The 19,410-nt window shown below is 37.2% G+C and overlaps 1 protein-coding gene across 4 annotated transcripts in view; it reads right to left on the bottom strand.

The window, feature by feature from the left end:
• Nucleotides 1-19,410, bottom strand: part of SEMA6D (semaphorin 6D) — a 239,329-nt gene that overhangs the window by 126,287 nt on the left and 93,632 nt on the right. For 3 of the 4 annotated variants that reach the window (XM_032194667.1, XM_032194666.1, XM_032194670.1), the window contains exons 2-3: nt 17,557-17,710; nt 16,681-16,760 (exon numbers count right to left, since the gene is read on the bottom strand). The gene's annotated coding sequence lies outside the window, so the exon portion shown is untranslated. The remainder of the gene's footprint in view (nt 1-16,680; nt 16,761-17,556; nt 17,711-19,410) is intronic. The other variant, XM_032194668.1, reaches the window with a different exon arrangement.

Genomic DNA, 19,410 nt, shown 5'->3' with positions numbered 1-19,410 from the left:
TTCCCTTTGGCCTAGATTAGACCTTTACTTTAGAAAAAAGTTACAAACTTGATATGGATCTACCTCTTATTTCCATACACATGTCCAAACACAAGGTTTTAAAAACTTCCTATGAAGATTTATTTGCTTTTTTATCTGTCCTGTACTCTTTTATTAAGCCAACCATCTTACTGTTTTGCTCTTCAGCATAAAAAGCGTTGTATTATCAAACTCATAGCAATTGTATATTGCTTGCTTTGTGAAAATCCTTCCCCACAAATCACTTTTGAATTAAGGTGTGTTAATCTATTACAAAAAGAGAGTGTTAAGCCAGTGTCCCACAAGAATACCACAACTGTCCTTTGTCTTACTTACCAGCACATTAGCATTTTGGTGCCTTTTATTTTTTATTTTTTTTAATAACTGATAGAAGACTTGCTTCCAAAAAAAAGAATCAACCAAACAGCCATCCCCCCTGCCCAATAAAATAAATAAATAAATAAATAATAATAATAATAAAACAAACCAATTCATAAGATTTTATCAAGTACTTTTTCAATGATGAAGCACGCATGACATTCATAGTTAGAAAGCTGGAATTTTCACCTGTACTCAGAATGTAAAGCAACAGAAGATATTTGGTTAAGATTTATTTATTTTTAACAGTAAATGCAGGGAAGGAAAAAAAATAAATTCCACTGTGAGCAAAATGCCAACAAAGCAATTACACAGCTTCTAAGACCTACCTAAACTTTTGCCCACTTGATTCTGTAAAAAAAAAAAAAAAAGAAGCAGTTTTTTCCAAATACTTCAGCGTTTGACTGCTTTTCTTTATAAGAAACAGTTTTAAAATATGCACACATTCTGCACAGAAACCGCACATTTTGAAAGTGGCATTGGATTTTGGTCTCTATCCCAAAGCATGAAGCAAATGGCCTGATGGCCATTTTCCCAAAGGCACAACCTTTCATCAAGAAGTTGGACCCTGTTCAGAGGCGTTTCAGCTGAAACATTCGGCATTACTAACAACTTGACAACCCAGTCTTGATGTCTGTCTGCGTGTCTTTTTGCAATTCTTCTGTCTGCTGACTCCATTTGACCTTAGAGTTTACTTAATTCCATGGTCTCAAATTTGGTTCAGCTTGAGATCATGACTGCAGCATTCAAACTCCAGGAGAGACCAGCAGAAAATGAATGAAGAGAATGGGAAACAGACACGGTAAGAGAAAAGAGAAGATAGGAACCTCTCTTCAGCCCTGTTCTAGAAAACTTTTAACTAGTGACACATTTCCTTTTAAAATACCTAATAATGTATATCATACTGCAATCCTTATCTAAAGACATTTGTTGTCCTGATCTGAATGTTTTCTTATAATACAGTAAGAGATGAGAGCTCAGTCCCATATTTTGGGCTAGACAGAGTGAAAAAAATGCATAAAGAGGTGATAATTATTTTCTGTCCACCATAAAAATTCAATCAAAATATGAAAGCCTTGGTTTACCCTACATGAACCATGAAAAAGCAATTAAGAGTGTGACACAAAACCATCATATTTGATCAGGACAGCCGACCCTGTTCCAAGGATAAAATGATAACTTGTGTCCTAAGTCCAGCTCAGTGACGTTCTGGAGCTGGAACTTTCACTTATGCTAAATTAGCTGCATCACCTAGGTTGGCTTTTTGAGTCAGGCTGGATCAATGCAGTGCATTTCACTGATGATGACAATGATTTAATCAATCTCAGTTGCTCAGTGGACAGCAATGAAGTTGTGAAGTAAGCACCAAAAAATGAATGATAGCATCTTTCATTGTCAGGGTTACCTAGCTGCTCTCCATTTCTTCTTTTTCTTTAAATGATAATTTCAAACTATTAAAAAATAACGTTAAGTAGCAATTTCCTAGAAGGGGTTTTGTCACATCTATTCAGAGTTATATTCTGTGTGCCAAATTGGAACCTGATGTTCAATAATTCTGTTTTTGACACGTCTGTGTAATAAAAGTGAAGATCCTTCATTGCTCAAGGATGTCTATGACACTTTTGTCATGTCTCTCCCAGAATTGCAGGCAGCCCAGATGTTCTCTCTATTAAGCAGAGCATTGCCACGGCTGCTATTGAACATGGGAAGATATTGGGCTGTAGGCAAAAGTAGCAAAGGGCATCTTTCCTCTTTTTAACTGAGGAGTAATTTTTGGAGGATAAAACCTTTTGATGTGCCCAAAGTTAAAGCCTCAGAGGGACTTTACTGGCAAGGGACACATTGCAGTTTCTCTCACTCTTCTTTCAAGAGAACTCAGAGCCATTACTGAGCACCTGCTTCCACTTCTGTACAGAAAAAATATTCTTTACCTGTGCCAGGATAATGTTGCTGCATCTGCTGGACATCTAGTTAGGAAAAGAGGCTGAATGGTAGGATACAGGCAAAAACGGAAACACTAGCTGCAGATCTTGGGGATGGACTCAAGCCATGATTTTTGTGGGCTCAGAAGGGGACAAGACCCAGACATTCCTGGCTCATTTGGGCTCTTCCAAACTTTGATCCATGGATTTGTTTTCACAAGAATCTCCTTCCAAGGCAAAAACAGCTAAAGGAGCCTTGGCCACATGCTATTGTCCTGTAACCAACATTCTCCCCAGTTAAGTTAATTTTTGAAAAGCACAAGGTATACCGGGAGGAAAATGTTCCCAGCTAAAAATTAGCCAGATATTTTCTGGATCTTCTTTCTCTTTTCTACCCTTATACTGTACCCAAGACAGATTATTTGTGGGACTGAGTCGTAAACTCCCTTATTTTTAAAAATACATTCGTTCTGCTTTCAACACAGACCACACAAACTGTTGTGTGCACAAAGAAATGTAGGGTGTGGGAGTCCAAGGTAGCTCCCCACAAAAGAAAGGTTCTTTAAAATACAGCCCCAGGGATGGCAGAAGCCACAGCTCCTGCAGGTGGGCAGGCAGATGAGTCAGGGTCTTTCCCTTCATCCTGCTGCTCTTCGTCTGTATCTCCGGGAACTCCTGACTTGCAGTCAGAAGAACCACCTTCCCACACCACACGCTGCCCTCACAACTGAAACCAAAGTTAAGAGAGCCTAAATATCAAAGCTGCCTCAGGAAAAATGGGTGCTAAAATGTTTTATATTGAAATAAAACTTTTGATTTGGAAGCTTCAGTTTATGGACCTATTTTTAAGCAATTGTGATAGACATGTCTCTGCTAGAAGAATTTTTTTTTTTTTTGACAGAAATTTCTCCTGATTAGTACAACATTTAAAATATCTAATACAGCTCAGAAATATAATATATTTATACCCTTTTATACAGACTCCTAAAGTTTAAGGTAATCACACAACCTTCCTCAAAATAACAAGAAACAGAGCCATGTTTCAGGAAAGCCACTCTTGTGTCTCTGATATCATCTAGGGTACCACACAAGTGGCACAGTGAGTTCTTAACCACTGTCTTATTGGGATCTGACTTTTGCCTGTGGCAGGTTGGTGAGCTCACTAATGCAGGGTCTGGCCATTTTAGCTGTTAGCTTATACTGGACCAGGAACAGCAGCAGCCAAAAAGGAATATAAAGAAAACTATTATTGCTTCTATTAAAACTCTATATTACTTCTGGATGCTGTTTCTGTAAAACTCAGCATCTGGGAAGAATGATTGCTTGTGACATTTATACCAGGATGTTATGTGTTGGGTGGTGCTACACTGCCAAGCCATCTCTAGCACGTGTCAGCTTTATTGAGGAGCCATTACCATACCAAAAGAAAGGCTGTGAGCATCTGCATCCGTCATGGTACTGTGCCCAGGATTCCACCATGGATTTCAGCCCTCCACGGAGGTAGGCACTGGGAAAAGCATGGGTGCTCACTACTGCCACATTCAAAACCCAAATTGGAAATGGTCTGCAGCTGAGCCTGGTTGACTGCAGGGCCTGAGCACATTGACTTGGCTCGACGTTTTAAGTTATTGTCACTGTTTGGGATAGAGTGTTATAAACCTACCAGGAATTATGCTACTTTAGCAGTGGTTGCCATGCTGTCTGCCCCTTTTCTAAACATATTCCTTAGTGTGGGTGTTGCTTTGTGTCCAGTAACATCTGACTGTGAGAATTATGGCAGTGATTTCTACAGAGAATAAGAAACACAAGGGCAAATGATTTTAATTGAAGAGTCTACACTGGAAAATGGCAGTCATCCCTTTATGCCACAGTGCCTCCCAGTCAGATCTGGGCTCTTTGAAATAGGGAAAGGAGTCCAGAATTGCATAGATCCCTTATCCTCTACAGTGCAGGCAAACAAGCTCATTAGGAACTACAGCTGCATCATGCAGCAAGAGCTGCCCTGTTATCAGGCTATGATCTATTTCTTATATTGGATTTTGCCACGTATTCTCCTTCCCACATCCCAATCACTCCACTACTGCACCTCACTGCTTTTGGTAATGGAGGACAAATAGATCCTGCTTTAAGAATTATGAGCTCAAGTTTCAGTAACACCACAGTAATATTTCCTAAATGTAATACACAATAAATGTTTGTTCATTGTCTTTTGTATTATAAAAACAAGGAGTTCTGTTTGAGGAACGGGAGTTGTGAAAACTCCCTGCTGAAGCAAGGAGCTATATAATGCTTGGCTAGACACTATGAAAATTCTTTTGCTTAATGTAACAAAAAAGAGAACCCCCTCCCCTTCTCTCCTTCTGCATCTCAGTTGCCTCTTTTGTTCAAAGACCCTGCTGCAAAGCTCATGTAACCATCTCCTGATAAGTTGCTAAACTAGTGTATCAACATCCTGCCTTCCTGTCTCACGCTGGGCCAACATGACCAAATAATAAAAGAAGTTGAACCACAATGCGGAGGAAGACTACGGCCTTCATCTTCACGACCACCAGAGGGACAGAGACGACCCCCTAGCAACAGTGCGCACAGTCGCAGAACATACCAGGATGTGCTGCGTAATCCCGGAATTACCAAGATATAAAAAGGGACCCTGGCGGGGGTGAGGTGCGCGCCGTTGGCGGAGCCGAGACTCCCCGGCCGCCCAGCGCTGTTTTGCATGCTGTTGCTTACTCAATAAATTCCTTTCTATTATTAATGCAATGCTCTCTGAAAATTAATTAAGGGGGCAACTTATAACACTAAACATTGCTCAGTATTACCCATGTACAAGTATGCCCTTACTTCCCCTCTCCAGTGTGGAAAGGGATTGCTTGCTGAATGACTACAATTATTAGCAGCTCCTACTACAGAGCTAATCTATGCTTGGTGATCACATACACCTGAATACACAGTAATAACAAAAACACTGAACCCCACCTTCGCAATATATATTTACCTTTGCATTTATAAAACATTTAAATTTGCAATGCAAATCAAATAGTAAAATGAAACTACAAACACCAATTAAAGATTTATTTTTAAAATGTGACCTTTGGACACACTGGAGGATATAGGGAAAAGCGACAGAGAATACTTTATTCTTTGGGGATTGTCTTTCCCTTTAAGTTTTGTTTTTGAAGGAAAAATGGATTAGCATTTAATCTATCATTCTACTGATATAAGTATTTACACAGAATTGAAAGATTCAGAAAACAGTGATACCTTAGAAAGCTATGTTATTTCTTAGGCTTCCAAAAGTAGTACTCAGATATAATTGCTTAAAGCAGACTTCAAAAGATTTGATACACAAGCAGCCGCAGCAAATACATGGCTTTCTCTATTTTAATTATCCCTTTCTTCTAACAGGTTCTACAAGTCTTAAACATGAATAGAGATCAGAGGGGGAGCCAGATTTTATGTTTCGCCTACACTATTCTGAAAAGAGGGTAATAATTACAGAAGTGGCTGAAGCTTGCATGGTGGTTTGTTTGTATAAGTGAAGTACTCCCCCAGTGTTTCTCTTCTCCAAGTTCAATGATTAACTCCACTTAAAACCCAATTCTTGTGTGTCTGTTGACAAAAATCTCTGCAACATAAAAAGATTTAATAGTAATACTTGGCATAAATATTTTGGGAAAATGAACTGAGTATCACATCACAGTTGAAAGGCAAACTTCCCAGCCAACAGAACAGTTTTATCAAAGTCCAAATTCTGATGTTCTTTTACTGTGGCAAAATCAAAATTAGTGATAGCTTATAAGAAGGCCTTTGGTCAAGGTGAAAGCATTTACATATTGTTATTTGTCCTATTGCTGGGACATAGTAAATACTCTATTATGGCAAGACTCTATGCTTCTTTACTCAAAACCATAAAGTATATTGCTCTTCTGTTTCACCAAATTTAAAGCTGCCCTGGTGAATATATAATTTTCATTTGCAGTTTAAAAAAAAAAAAAACACAACAACTTCACACCTTACATTTATTTAGAAGCTCTATGCCTTATCACTGCTCTAGTTATTTAAAGCATTGCCTTTCTGTTTTATCAGTGATCTTTCTCCCTTCTCCTTTACATTTTCAAAGATTAAAAAAAAAATAAAAGTAACTATTCCACTGACATTATTCTCATAACACATACCGAACTGATCTGAAAACATTAGATTTGCCAAATTTCTCCTGCATGTTGAACTGGAATCTAAATATGGCTCCTTTATTTATGAGAGTGGAGGCTTATTTATCAGAGAGAGGATTTTTTGGAGGATTTTCCTAATGACTGTGGTGAAAGCAGCTAAGAAATTTGAATTAGTTTTTAATTTTTAGAACATCAATTTTCAGACAATTTTTGGACATATAATTAAGCTTGAAGTTAATTATCTGTTTATGAGAACTCTCTTAATGCATGGCTTTCACTGCAGAGAGGCTGTGCAGCCAGGCTGTAATCTGAGCCCAGCACTAACACTGCTGCCAAGCCAAATGGCTCCTGCATGCGCCGCAGCCCCAGAGCACAGGCCGGGGGCAATCCTACACAGACCTCCAACAGAAGCAAGAGCCAGTGGGCGAGAGCCCCAAGCTCTTACGCCCAAGCTTTGCTTTCATGTCCACAAATATGATCAGAGTGAACCCGCACAGATGGGGAATCCCCTCACAAATGGGGAGGCTGGGGTCCTCATTTGTTATCACAGGTGGAAATCCAGTTAGAAATGCATCCCATAAACTGGAATATTGTGTCAGCAAAAATCCCTGTTTTCTTTCATTTTTAATTCTCAAAACCTGGAGCTTTTGTGTTGGGCTGTTGCACGATTTCAGCAGATATTTATGAAGTTCAAAGGAAAATCCCTCTAGAAGTTATTACATTATGAAAAATGAGATCACAATAGTGCTTTGCCTGTTTTATGAATACAGCTAAGATTATTCTAAAACTGGCTAAGTTTCAGCCTCATATTTCCCTTATTTACGTCATGCTAGAACTTCAAGACACTGTTCTGCCTGAGCCCTCCTGCACTGAGTGCAGGGTAGCGTCCCAAAGAGCTGTCATCAACTGCTCTGATCCTGCAGACGTTTACAATATACTTGATCGTAAGCAGGTGAACAGTCCCTACTGAAGTAACATAAAAGAAAATTAAGTCAGAGGTAATAGAAATTTTGCCTCTATTTATGTGCAACAAGTTTTTTAAAGACTCCCCGAATTGCACAGCGAACCTTGCACAGACCCCAAAGTCTGTCATTTTTTACTTACTTGAACAATGTCTAGAGGTTCTATCACCACAGAGGTGACAAGTCCCACAGGTAAATACATCTACACTGCCTGAGCACCAAGAGCATCATTACACACTGCCCCTGTAGTGATACCTGCTGGCACCCACCTTGTCAACAAGCTGAAGCTACATCTGTTCATTGCTCTCCTCATTTCACACATATTTCAAACCTAAGCTCATCAACCCAGTGACTATAGGCAAAAATACCACATGTGATTCCTAACCAATTTCCTCTGCACACATAGGAATGAATCATCTCTTTTGTGTCATGCACATGTCTTTCGTTCTGTTCATCCTAACACACTCCACATCATTTTGTAGTTTAAAGTTATTCCTAATTAAAACATGCTCTAACGAAAATAAAAGGAAACTCCAAATAAAACTATTTACATGCAGTTAAACCTAGAAAACGAAACATTCAAAATAACATAGATTAGAAGGCAAATGCTTAAAATCCTGTATAGATAGATTGATATAATTGTGAAGTTGATTGCTAAAATGGGTAGAACATCTCCAGATTTATACTAGCAGAAACAAAACAATCTATCAGTTCCTAAATTTACTAAATTAAGTTATTCAAGAGCTCTTACATGTCTGTTGCGTAGATAAAAATATTAGCATGTTGCAGATCTCTACACACATCATACAGGATTACACTGTGGTTAGAAGAAATATTCTGATGAAAATACAGCCATGGATTTAGGCTATGTGTTAAAGAAGTATTTCTCAAGTATCACACATTCTTTTCTCCATAAGAAGTATCCACACATTTTCAATACCTGTGCTGGCCTATACAACAAGACTACTGTTTTTTGTACAGATAGAAACAAACAGGATGACTGCATTAGTTCTGAAATTGTCTCCTACTTATTCCCGACTTATTCCACTAAAGAGGATTTGGTTTCTGAGTTCTGTTTTAGGATAACTCTTATTTTATTTGATTCTCCATGTTAAGTTGCTAACAAAGACTAATGAAGAACTGGTATTTTCACAAGAGCTGGAATATTCTGCTCTTTAGTTAGCATAAAATCCTGTATATTGAACATGTCTTTAGACAGGTGAATTATATGTTAGGTGGATTTATGCTTTTCATCTTAGCCTGAACTTCTCTCATGAACATTGAGCTAAATTATTTTGATGGCATTCAGGAGCTAACCATTGAATTGTATTATGTTAATATTACAAGATATCTACATTCATACATAGCAAATGACTGTGCTATAGTTTACTTAATATTTTGCGTTATTATATAAATATGCATATTGTATGCCAATGTATTAGTTCCCTTTTTCCCCTTGGTGTTTAAGTTTAAGATTGTACTGAAGCCCTGTTGATACAATAATTGAGGTTAAGCATGTGCATAAGTGCTGTTTGAGATGGGCCCCTATTCCCCAATGTGCTGTTCATCTCCGGTAGATGATAGAAGATTGCTTTTATCTTTGCTCATTAATATAAATACATTTTATTCTCTTTTTACACTAGCTATGTGCCACAAGACCGTTTTTATGATTATGTCATTTATAGTCCTGCATATTTCAGGAATATTCCATATAACAATATCAGGAATTACACCTGAAAATGTAGTAATTCACACTTGAAATACTGTTCTTGGGGAAATAATGATTTCTAACATTAAAGTACATTTCAGTGCACACAATAGGGATTAATTAAGATTAAGTAACTAAACTTTAACTCTGTATATCCTGGCCTTGAGCTTCATTGTGCCACTTTAGTATTGGGTTAATACAGTATATAGATTGAATATTTGCTAGAAGGTTTGTGAATAAGCGATTCTCATCTCCTTTGTAAGGAAAATTGACTCCATTAGTAGAGAGAAGACATATCAAGCTGATTACATTAAGTCATAATCCTCTATTGAGGCATCAGACAATGACATTGTTAACATTAGTATGCAATATTTATTATAAATAAAAGAGGCTATTGAGACTTTCAATCCATAAGCAGCTCTGGGTGGATGACTTCACTGTAGGAACACAGTGGAGTTATAATGAGGATAAAAGACTTATTTATACGTAAGTATGTTCTCATTAGTAATTCTGCACTAGCATGTAACAGATACAACTGGAAGACCACTAGAGTGGGTTTTACTATTTATTGTTTGCACTTTGACTATGAATATTTAGTTTAAAAAAAGAGAAAAAAATAGTTTATTGTACCATGTATTATTAATTCTCATGAATGAAGAATTATTCAATTTTTATGGGACACAATAACATCCTATCACCCCATGTCATGGAGATCCAGTGGGCCATTAAATTGGACCTTGCTAAAAACAGGGAATCAGTTTTTAAGAGGTCCTTCCAGCACATGCTGTATGCTCAGACTGCATCGTAGTGTGTTGCAAGATTTCTTACTGATCTGCCTGTGTATTATACTTTCTCTTAAACAGCATTTTTGATATGTTTCTTAACAATATAGTCAAGGACCAACCCACATTGCACAGAAGGCACCCAATCAACTGCCTTCAGTCCCTTCCAAGATCACTCTCACTGACTCTACTGATTAATGCCTTACAGCCTATCGGAAGAAAATTCGGCCTAGCTTATCAGCAAATTGTCTGTACTACCTCACATTGCCTTACTACTGAAAGCATCTGCCTCCTGTCTGAAGACTGCGTTTAATTTTGGAGTGCTGTTTCACATTCACCTTCATCAGGCAAAGCCTAACAAAATTATGGCAATGTTTCAAAGCATGTATCCACCCTTCAGATTGGACTAAATTTTTGTTCAAAATCCATCCTCCCTGTTTGGCTAGCCTAATTTGCTCTGTTTAATTTATTTTCAGTGTTCTGAAACAGGTCAGCTTTTAAAATCTTCAGCATATTCGAGCATATTTCATTATTAATGGAGTTATGGTACAAGAAAAGCATGTGTATACCATTTGGAGAATGTTCTCTATGTAACAAGGACCCACCCCACAACTGCTACTTAACAGAACAAACAAAACAAATGCACAAACAAACAAAAAATACACAAAAAGTACAACAACCAGAAAGCTAAGGTACTGTATTATTTTTATCTTAGAAGAATGAAGTTCATCAGGTATTCATTCCTCATCTTGGGAATTACATTGACATGGTTAATCTCTTTCTAAAGCTGCCATTTAAGTTGATTACATGTAAGCTGACTGGTAAGAAAATATTATTCACATTGAAAACAAATAATTTAATTTAGAATCATTCAGCTTGGCAGCAAAAGTCCTTACCAACAATTACTCAGAGAAGATGAGAAGAATTCTACTCTACCTCCAAATGTGGATGAAAAAACTGTCTTCTATTTTAGCTGTTCATTTTCAATGAAATCTGTGGGTTTTTTTTTTGTTTTGTTTTGTTTTGTTTTTTTATTAAAAAAAAACCAACACCTTGAAAAATACTACTTGCTGTGACTGTAGCAAAATGGGCTCCCCTTTTCTTTTGTTTGTATAAACTATTATTTATTCTGTTGAAAATAGGATGTACAAAAAAGCTTTAATTTGAAAAGCCATTTACTATTTTAAAAAGACAGTATTTCCAGCTACATCTGCTTATAGGAACTAGATGTATGGTAAACTTAAAAAAAAAAAAAATTAACACAGCTGACCTAAATTACCTTCATTTCCTATACCCTTCCTGTCACCATACTTGTGAACTTGTACACTGTTTAAAGAGATAAGAAGATGAGAGTCTGAAGCTCTTATTATTATATAGTTTAAGAGAAAATACAGAGGCAGTATGATTTTAATATAGTAGAAATACCATGCCATTTATATCCTACTACACTGGGCAATTAGATCTAAATTTATTGAGTTTTGAGAGAGTTCTAACAAGATATCCCCACTCAAATATCCATTATCTCCCCCCCCCCCCCCCCCCCCCAGTCTGTGATGACTGCCTGAAAGGAACAGAAATATGAACTTCCTAATTTAAGTGAAACTATTCCCATTTTTAAAGATCCATTTGTGTATACATTACCTTGCAGAAGTACACAGTACAGATTTTCAGACTACTCATTTGGGATTCAAGATAAGAGCTTCAACATATTAAGTAACAAATCATTTTTAAGTACTTCCAAGTTTATAATTCCAATTGCTCTGTGCAAATGATACACAATTCAGCTGGGCTTGGAAGGTATTCCCCACTACCTCTCCTGTCAATCCAGTTCTTAACTCTTTCACTCCCCAGGAATCCAGTCCCAGTCCCAGTCCCCTTCAAACCACTAGAAAGGTTCCCACTGATTTCAGTGGAACCTAGATCAATACAGATGTTAAATTTAGATAGATAATTATTTTCCTCTGATTCTTGCATTTATCACACATAAAAACAACACAGTTTTGTTTCTCTATTTTTTTCCCCACAGTAATCTAGGTGGCTGGTGTATTTGCAATCTGAAAAAACAGATCTCTTCTTGCAGACAGCAAGTTTCCACGTCTACCTCAAAAAAAGTATAACAAATCTATTCAGAACTCAGTACACGTTCTTTCTATTCACAACTCCTTTTTTTTTTTTTGTTTGGTGACCACCTAGGCAATAATTCACAGCTCACTTGGTCTCCTAAATAACCCTCTTTATATTTACATAGTAGGCATTCCCCCATTACCCAGCAGGATTCAGCTGTATTGGCAGGCAGTGATTAGGCATTCTTCAGATGTTGGAGGTTTAACATACCCTTCTCTAGTTAGTGTTTCTGAAAACACCTTGTATGGTTACCATCTCAGCAAATATACAGCAAATCTTGACAATTTAACAATACTAAACTGTGTCATTTTGCAATTTTAAAGTAGTTCCTTCTTTGGGTCCCATCCAGGCTCCCACATAAAGCCTTTAAAGCTCAGAAGCATTTTGCCCAACAGAGGATTGTTATGTTTGTTTCTTCTGCTAGAAATTAAATGAACTACTTGAGTCTCTTTGCTAAAATTTCTAACTGTATACTTGCTTTTCATTATGTACTACAGTTACTTTAACCCAGCATCACCAAGAATTCTAGGGGAAGAGAAAATGATTCAAAAATGCATCCTCTGTTGATGTATGGAGAAAAGTCATTTTAGGAAATAAATGAACTAGAATAAAGATAGCAAAACCCAGTCTAACTCCCACAAAATTGACACTTACACTAGAAGGTATCTTTCTCTACAAAGATGCAACCTGAGCACAAAAGAGACAAATTTCCAGGGCTCATGGTCTTGCTCCTATTGAGGAGCTCTCTCAAATGACTCCACTGCCTACACAAAGTCACTAAGTCACTGCTCTGCAGCCTTCCTTCACACTGACATCTCTAGTGCAAATGGGACCTATAGGGTCCTTTACACCTTCCCTTTCCTAACACATAAGCCACAGAAACAACAGTACCTCTTAGAATTCTTCAGTAAATGCCAAGTTATATTACGGAAACTGGTAGGAGTTTAGAAGAAAACAGAAAAGTTGATTCATATTTCCATTACTGATGTTCATCACTGGCAATTCTATTTGTTCCAAAGAAACCTCCAAACAAACCTGGGGTGACAGATTGCCAATCATGCCTAGAGCCGTTTGCATCCTATGAGCCTTGAATTTACACAAATGTTCAAAACTGTATTTGTTTACTGAACGAACAAGTATTTCAAAGTAATATACTAAGAATGCTTAGAGCGGCAAAAAATCTCAAGGAAAGTGATTTTGTTTTGAAGGACAGAATAGAATGCAACTGTCTTTTAATTTAATTTTGAAGTCTTTTCCTTATAATATTATTTGGAAGTTAAATTATGGTACATGTTTCTCTGATGAGAACCTGGGTCTTCATTATGCATTGCCTCACGTGTGTCATATGCAATGCTACTAGATATGTCCAGATATTCAAGGAGCAATTTCCAGGCAATTCTTAAAACAAGAGCGTTTTACACTGATGACGTAACATGAAAAGTATGTGATGTTATTTAATCTGCAAATGTATTTCTCATGTTAACAAAATTAGTAAATTCATTTTGCAATCTTTAAGACCAATAAGCACTCGAGGTACGTATTTCCCACATTTACGAAGTTCAGGTAACACTGACACCATCAAACTGCACCTTGTAATAAAAGGAAAGGACCCCCAAATCCACTAACTGTTTGGGTTTTCTTTAATCAAAGTGAGTAATTCTTAAGTTATAGCTGTTCACATGGCATCCCATACCTCCTGAAGTCTTCTCTTTCACCTTTAACAATTTGCATGGGAGAATATCCCTGTATCATTTGAAATGCTTTTATAACAATGTTTCTTTTAAACTTTAAAATTCAAACTAATAAAAGTAATATCCTATTAAAAGAAATCGTGGATGAATAACAGTATTTTAGGATGCTAATTGCTCATGTTACTTGCCATCCTTGAAACATATGCTGAAAACACTCAAAAATGTTCAGAAATGCCTCTAAGTCATAAATCTTTTACAGGTACAGTTATGCGAGAGCAGCAATAGGAAAAACACATTCAACATCTGGAGTCATAGCAGTTTACTGAAGTAAAATTGCAAAATTAAATTTAGATGAACTTAATTAAAAAAGGGATCCACTTTAATATGGACATTCATCAAGTTCTCATTGAAAGCCTTTCTTGCCTCAAGAAAATATAATAAAGCATGAAAACAAAAAACAAACAAAGGCTGAAATGAAGTGCGAAGGGATAGTCAAAAAAGAAATGCAGTCAGAAAGAGCTCTTTTTTCCTCATTTTAACACACATACACAAACGTTTCCTTTAATTGTATTATATATATAATACACAATATAATCTATCATATTGTACTGGTTTTTGATTTGAAAAGTGAGCTGGTCATCTGTATGCCCTGAAGGTCATTAACCCTTCTGAGGAATCTGCTACACATTTACTGGTAACGAGAACAAGTAACTCTCTCCCTATATGTACTTATATACCTACAGTTAGTCAACTTTGTCTCCTAGAACCTAATGAACTTTAGCTAAAAACAGTTAGACTTGTTAGTGCTTAAATGTTTGTTACCTGAGTTGCTCCTGCTGCAGTGAGCAGTAGTTCTGTCACAGAGCTGAGACTTTAATGACTTGTAGTGGATTTTCATTTGCCCTAGCTAAGAGTTAACAAACGAGGCTCTTCTGCTTTTGTTTACTTGGTCATTAATGTCTCCTGTTTACAGAGGAAAAAGATCTAGTAGTTCAGCACCAGTCACTTCTAGCTTCCATGACTTGTGTCTGTCAGAACAGCATTGACTTTCAGCTCCAACTTACAGAGCATACAGAATGTAATAGCATCAAATAACAGTTTGAAAAAAATAGAATAGTATTATGAGGACCACCTTTCAAAACTCCTGTGATAATTTGTTGTTCTGCATTTGTTGTTATTTATGATAACACATTGTTATGCTTATTTTTATAGGAAAAGAGTGTGATTGGACAGGAATACTAGTGCTGTTGAATACATCTTGGGCCCCTTGCTACAAGGACATCGAGGTGCTTGAGCGAGTCCAGAGAAGGGTGACGAAGCTGGTGAGGGGTCTGGAGAACAAGCCTTATGAGGAGTGGCTGAGGGAGCTGGGATTGTTCAGCCTGGAGAAAAGGAGGCTCAGGGGCAACCTTATTGCTCTTTATAAGTACATTAAAGGAGGCTGTAGCGAGGTGGGGGTTGGCCTATTCTCCCATGTGCCTGGTGAGGGGGAACAGGCTAAAGTTGTGCCAGGGGAGGTTTAGGTTGGATATTAGGAAGAATAATTTCTTTACCGAAAGGGTTGTTAGGCATTTGGAATGGGCTGCCCAGGGAAGTGGTTGAGTTACCATCCCTGGAGGTCTTCAAAAGACATTTAGATGCTGAACTTAGTGATATGGTTTAGTGGAGGACTTGTTAGTGTTAAGTCAGAGGTTGGATTTGATGATCTTGAGGTCTCTTCCAACCTAGACAATTCTGTGGTTCTGTGATCTTTAAACTGAAGCATAGATTCTACTGATCTACTTGGTTAATGACAATAAATTGCTAGAGGAATTATGAATAAATATTTTGTTTCCATATCAGAAGAGTCCTAATTTTTTGAGGAGCACCCTAATTCAAAAAGTATTTATATTTCAATAGCCTGTAATGGACAGGACTTGGAAGTAGTGTTACTTGACATCTGTTTCACAGTGAACTAAAAACAGCATGATTATGACTGAAGTAGGTGAGGTCAAAGGGCTGTCCATACTCTGCCTATAATAATGTGCAACAGCCAATGTTAAGGGGAGGAGTACAGCACATGGTGATGTTTCCCCCCCCCGCCTCCTCTTTCTCCAAGGCCAAAAAAACCTAATGGATATGTAGCATTATGGTGAGAATCATTTTGAGAGAATCAAAAAAAGAAGCAAGAATCAAGAAGCATCACAGGCAACATTATAATCCAAAAATTAGTTCTTTCCTACCTGAAAAACCAAACAGATACACACCATGTGATTTTGTGTAGAATAATACTGCACAGTACTCAGCTAGAGTTTCCTAGAAAGTAGATTCAAAAACAAAATGTGCAGTGGGACTCAGCTGTCCCCTCCTCTTTTTCACTTTTACTATAGCTGTGAATTTCTCTCCAGAGCAGAAATTCTGAGCTTCAAGGTGCAACCAGACCACATCGCATCACAAGGTCTCCACAGCAGCACAAAGGGTGTAGGGCAACATCTGAGAATCTGGACCAAGGTTTGAACAATCAGACTAATTACAACAAAGACAGCATTAGAGGTGAAAGTAATTTCTAGTTTTACATCTAATTTGCTCTGTTTTCAAAACATCTGAATTTCCTTTTTGTGCATTTTACTTTCTCTTTGGAGCCTGTCCACCATCCTTATGTAAATGGTTACATCATTTTACATGTATAACGTCAAACATTTTGAGAGCAGTTACATTAGTTGAGAGAACAATAAATATGACCTTTTTGATTTTACTCTGATGAAAATTCCTCAGAACTTGTGTCCTGAGCTCAACCTTGTACAGATCAATATACGTTCTTATATCTATCTGTGTATAGGTCAAACAGAATTACTCCTCCCGCCCTCCCCACAATATAGTTTTAGTGCAACATTACAGAAAACAATAATAATCTAATATGGTTTACTATAGCATCTTTAGATCTTACCACTGAGACTGAATGTGAAGATCCTTAAATTGCTGGCATCAGGTTCCTGTAGAGATTGGCACAAATTCAAATGGATGATCCTGCCAAAATTCAGAAGAAAACATTCATCAGACATATGATTATTTTTAATCACACTTTCCCAATACCCATGGAAGCCTCACTTTATAAACGCTTACTGGAGGCTTAACGATAAGGCCACTGAAATAGGTCTGAATGCAACACACCAGCACCTTGACTATTCAGATGACTGCAAACCTGAATACTGATTCCCACACAGTATTTTCTACATAAAACCTGTCCTTTTATGAAGGCAACAGACCAGATTTTACCAGGAAAAGTAATTGTATTGCACAATCAGTTATTGCACTGCACTGGAAAAACGGCTAATGGAAAAAAACAAACAAAAACACAAAAAATTGGCCAACCCCAAGTTAATGGAGCATACACTCATACACAGTTCATTTTCATTCCAGATCAAAGATGTTTTGAAGTTCAAATAAATTTGCCTCCTAATAGTTTTAATACAGGATTATCTCTCTTAACATCTAAAAAATAACATTCAGAGTTGGCATTTAACAGCTTATTTGTACTGCAGCACTTTGGGGACAAGCAAACTTGTAATTTCTACCATATGTGGAACATTTCTTCCATAACAGTATTGAAGTTCCTATACAAAAAATCATGACTGAGAAAAACTCCAGGAAAAGGAGTACTTCACTAAATACATGTATAATATATAATTGAATTGCATCAATTATAATTATTTAAATACCTATTATTTTGTAAATATAAATATGTATATGCATAAATTTGTCTCCCTGAGGTTTACATGGTTATTTTTCAAATTATTCTTGTTCATGAGAACGTAAAAACTACCTTGAAGTGAAAGCAAAGTAGAAATGGACTTGATGACACGAAATACATAGGTAGGTGGAACCATGCTCTTGGCTCAGACCAGTTTTATTAATTTGTAGCACCCAAATCCAAGTTGCCTCTATACAATAACAGCAGCTCTAAAATCTTCTGAAACCTACAAAGCAAATTCAGAACAGGAAAAAAAAAGTAAGGATCTAACATTGGGCTCCAGAAGAGTACAGAATGTCTCAAAATCTCTTCCTTCCTCTTTTATTCAAGCTTCCAATGAAAATATTGCCATTTTCACTCTATAACAACAAATTATTTCTAGTGAGATGTTCAAAGGCATGTAAGAGAACTGGGCGTCCAATTCCCTCAGGCAGTTTTGAAAAGTGCACGATTAATATCTTACATAGCTCCTTATACATCAAACCATTTCCTGGTGCACTTCACATTAATCTTTAATCTAGACACTTTAATCTTCAAGTCTTCATACAATAATCTTCAATGAAAGGTTCTTTCTGGGAGTTTACAGTATATTTAACACAATTTAAAAACTACTAGTGCATTGCCCTAGTTTTTAATACCCAGAAAATGTTTTATAAATTAGATCAACTACAACCTGGCCAAGGTTTCTGCATTTTTAATATCTTTGGAGGGAGATTACAACAAATGGGTGCTGGAGGGAACGATTTAGCTGCTTAAGCATCAGTTTGAAATACTGTAAATCACCCCAGAACTTCATCTGTAGATCCCAGAGTTCATTCAAGTGCTTCACATTTTCCAAGGTAAGGACCAGTATCTCTGTATATGCTACTGGGGAAAACAGCATATCCTACAGTGTACGCTGCTCTGTTTTGGCAGCACTCTGTGTGCACATCTGACCATGGACATAGTTTCCATATCTGTGTTTTTGCCAAAAATATTAGCTGTTGGACTAGTGTGCCAGGCCCATTCTGCGGGGATATAGCCATGACTTCAACTCCTCCTGGACTTTACTGTTCCCTTCAGTGCTATTTACTTTACCATAGCACCTCCAAATCCTACTTACAGACCAGGACCTGACAGCATTAGCCCTATCCAAATGCACAGTGGGAAAAAAACAACTCTAAGTATACAGTAAAATTATACAGTAAATTCAGGACAAAATGCAATAGTTAGGAGAAAAAAAGACAATAATAGTCATTATGATAGTCTTTTTTTTTTTTTTTTCCCCTCTAGGTAGAAGGGTGAAGGCACAGTTCAAGAAGAAATTTGAAGAACCAGTTTTGCAGATGTATCTTAAGAGTTTTGACATGAGAAAGCAAGAAGGTGCTGACTTGAAAGTGAAAGCAGAGATGGTAATGGATGTCACGACAAACTAAGGATCTGCTGCTTTCATACTGACAAGGGAATGACATGGAATAGAGAAAAGGAAAATCATCTGTGTAAAATCAAAACGGGAGAGGCACATAGCACCTAAGTGCTATGGTCAGAAAGTGATATGGCCAAAGAAAGACACTAGGAAAATGATCTTTCTAACAGCATTATTTGAGCTCAATAAGCTTGTGATTGTTGATATTTGAGCAAGTAAATTCACAGTGGGAAAAATCTAAGAGACAACACAGATGGCCAGAAAAGACCATGTATGCCAGCTGGATTTGAGGTGGCAAAGAGAAATCTCAGTTGAAGACAATGCTCAGGTGATGAATGTGGATAATAAGTGAGATGGTAGATTATTTACAGACATTGTGAGAAAGAGTAATTGAGAGTGTTTCTGCAGAAAGAGTAAGGGCCAGTGTTTTAGTGATATTGGCTTTACATACCACTCCAGTATCTGCACAGAGAGACTTTGATTTTAGTTTGGGTAGGAAGAGGCAGGCTTGAAGTACAGAT

Source organism: Aythya fuligula, chromosome 11 (assembly GCF_009819795.1).
Source record: "Aythya fuligula isolate bAytFul2 chromosome 11, bAytFul2.pri, whole genome shotgun sequence".
Lineage (NCBI taxonomy): Eukaryota > Metazoa > Chordata > Aves > Anseriformes > Anatidae > Aythya > Aythya fuligula.
The sequence above is the reverse complement of the archived record's forward strand: the minus strand, read 5'-3'. Positions and strand labels throughout refer to the sequence as shown.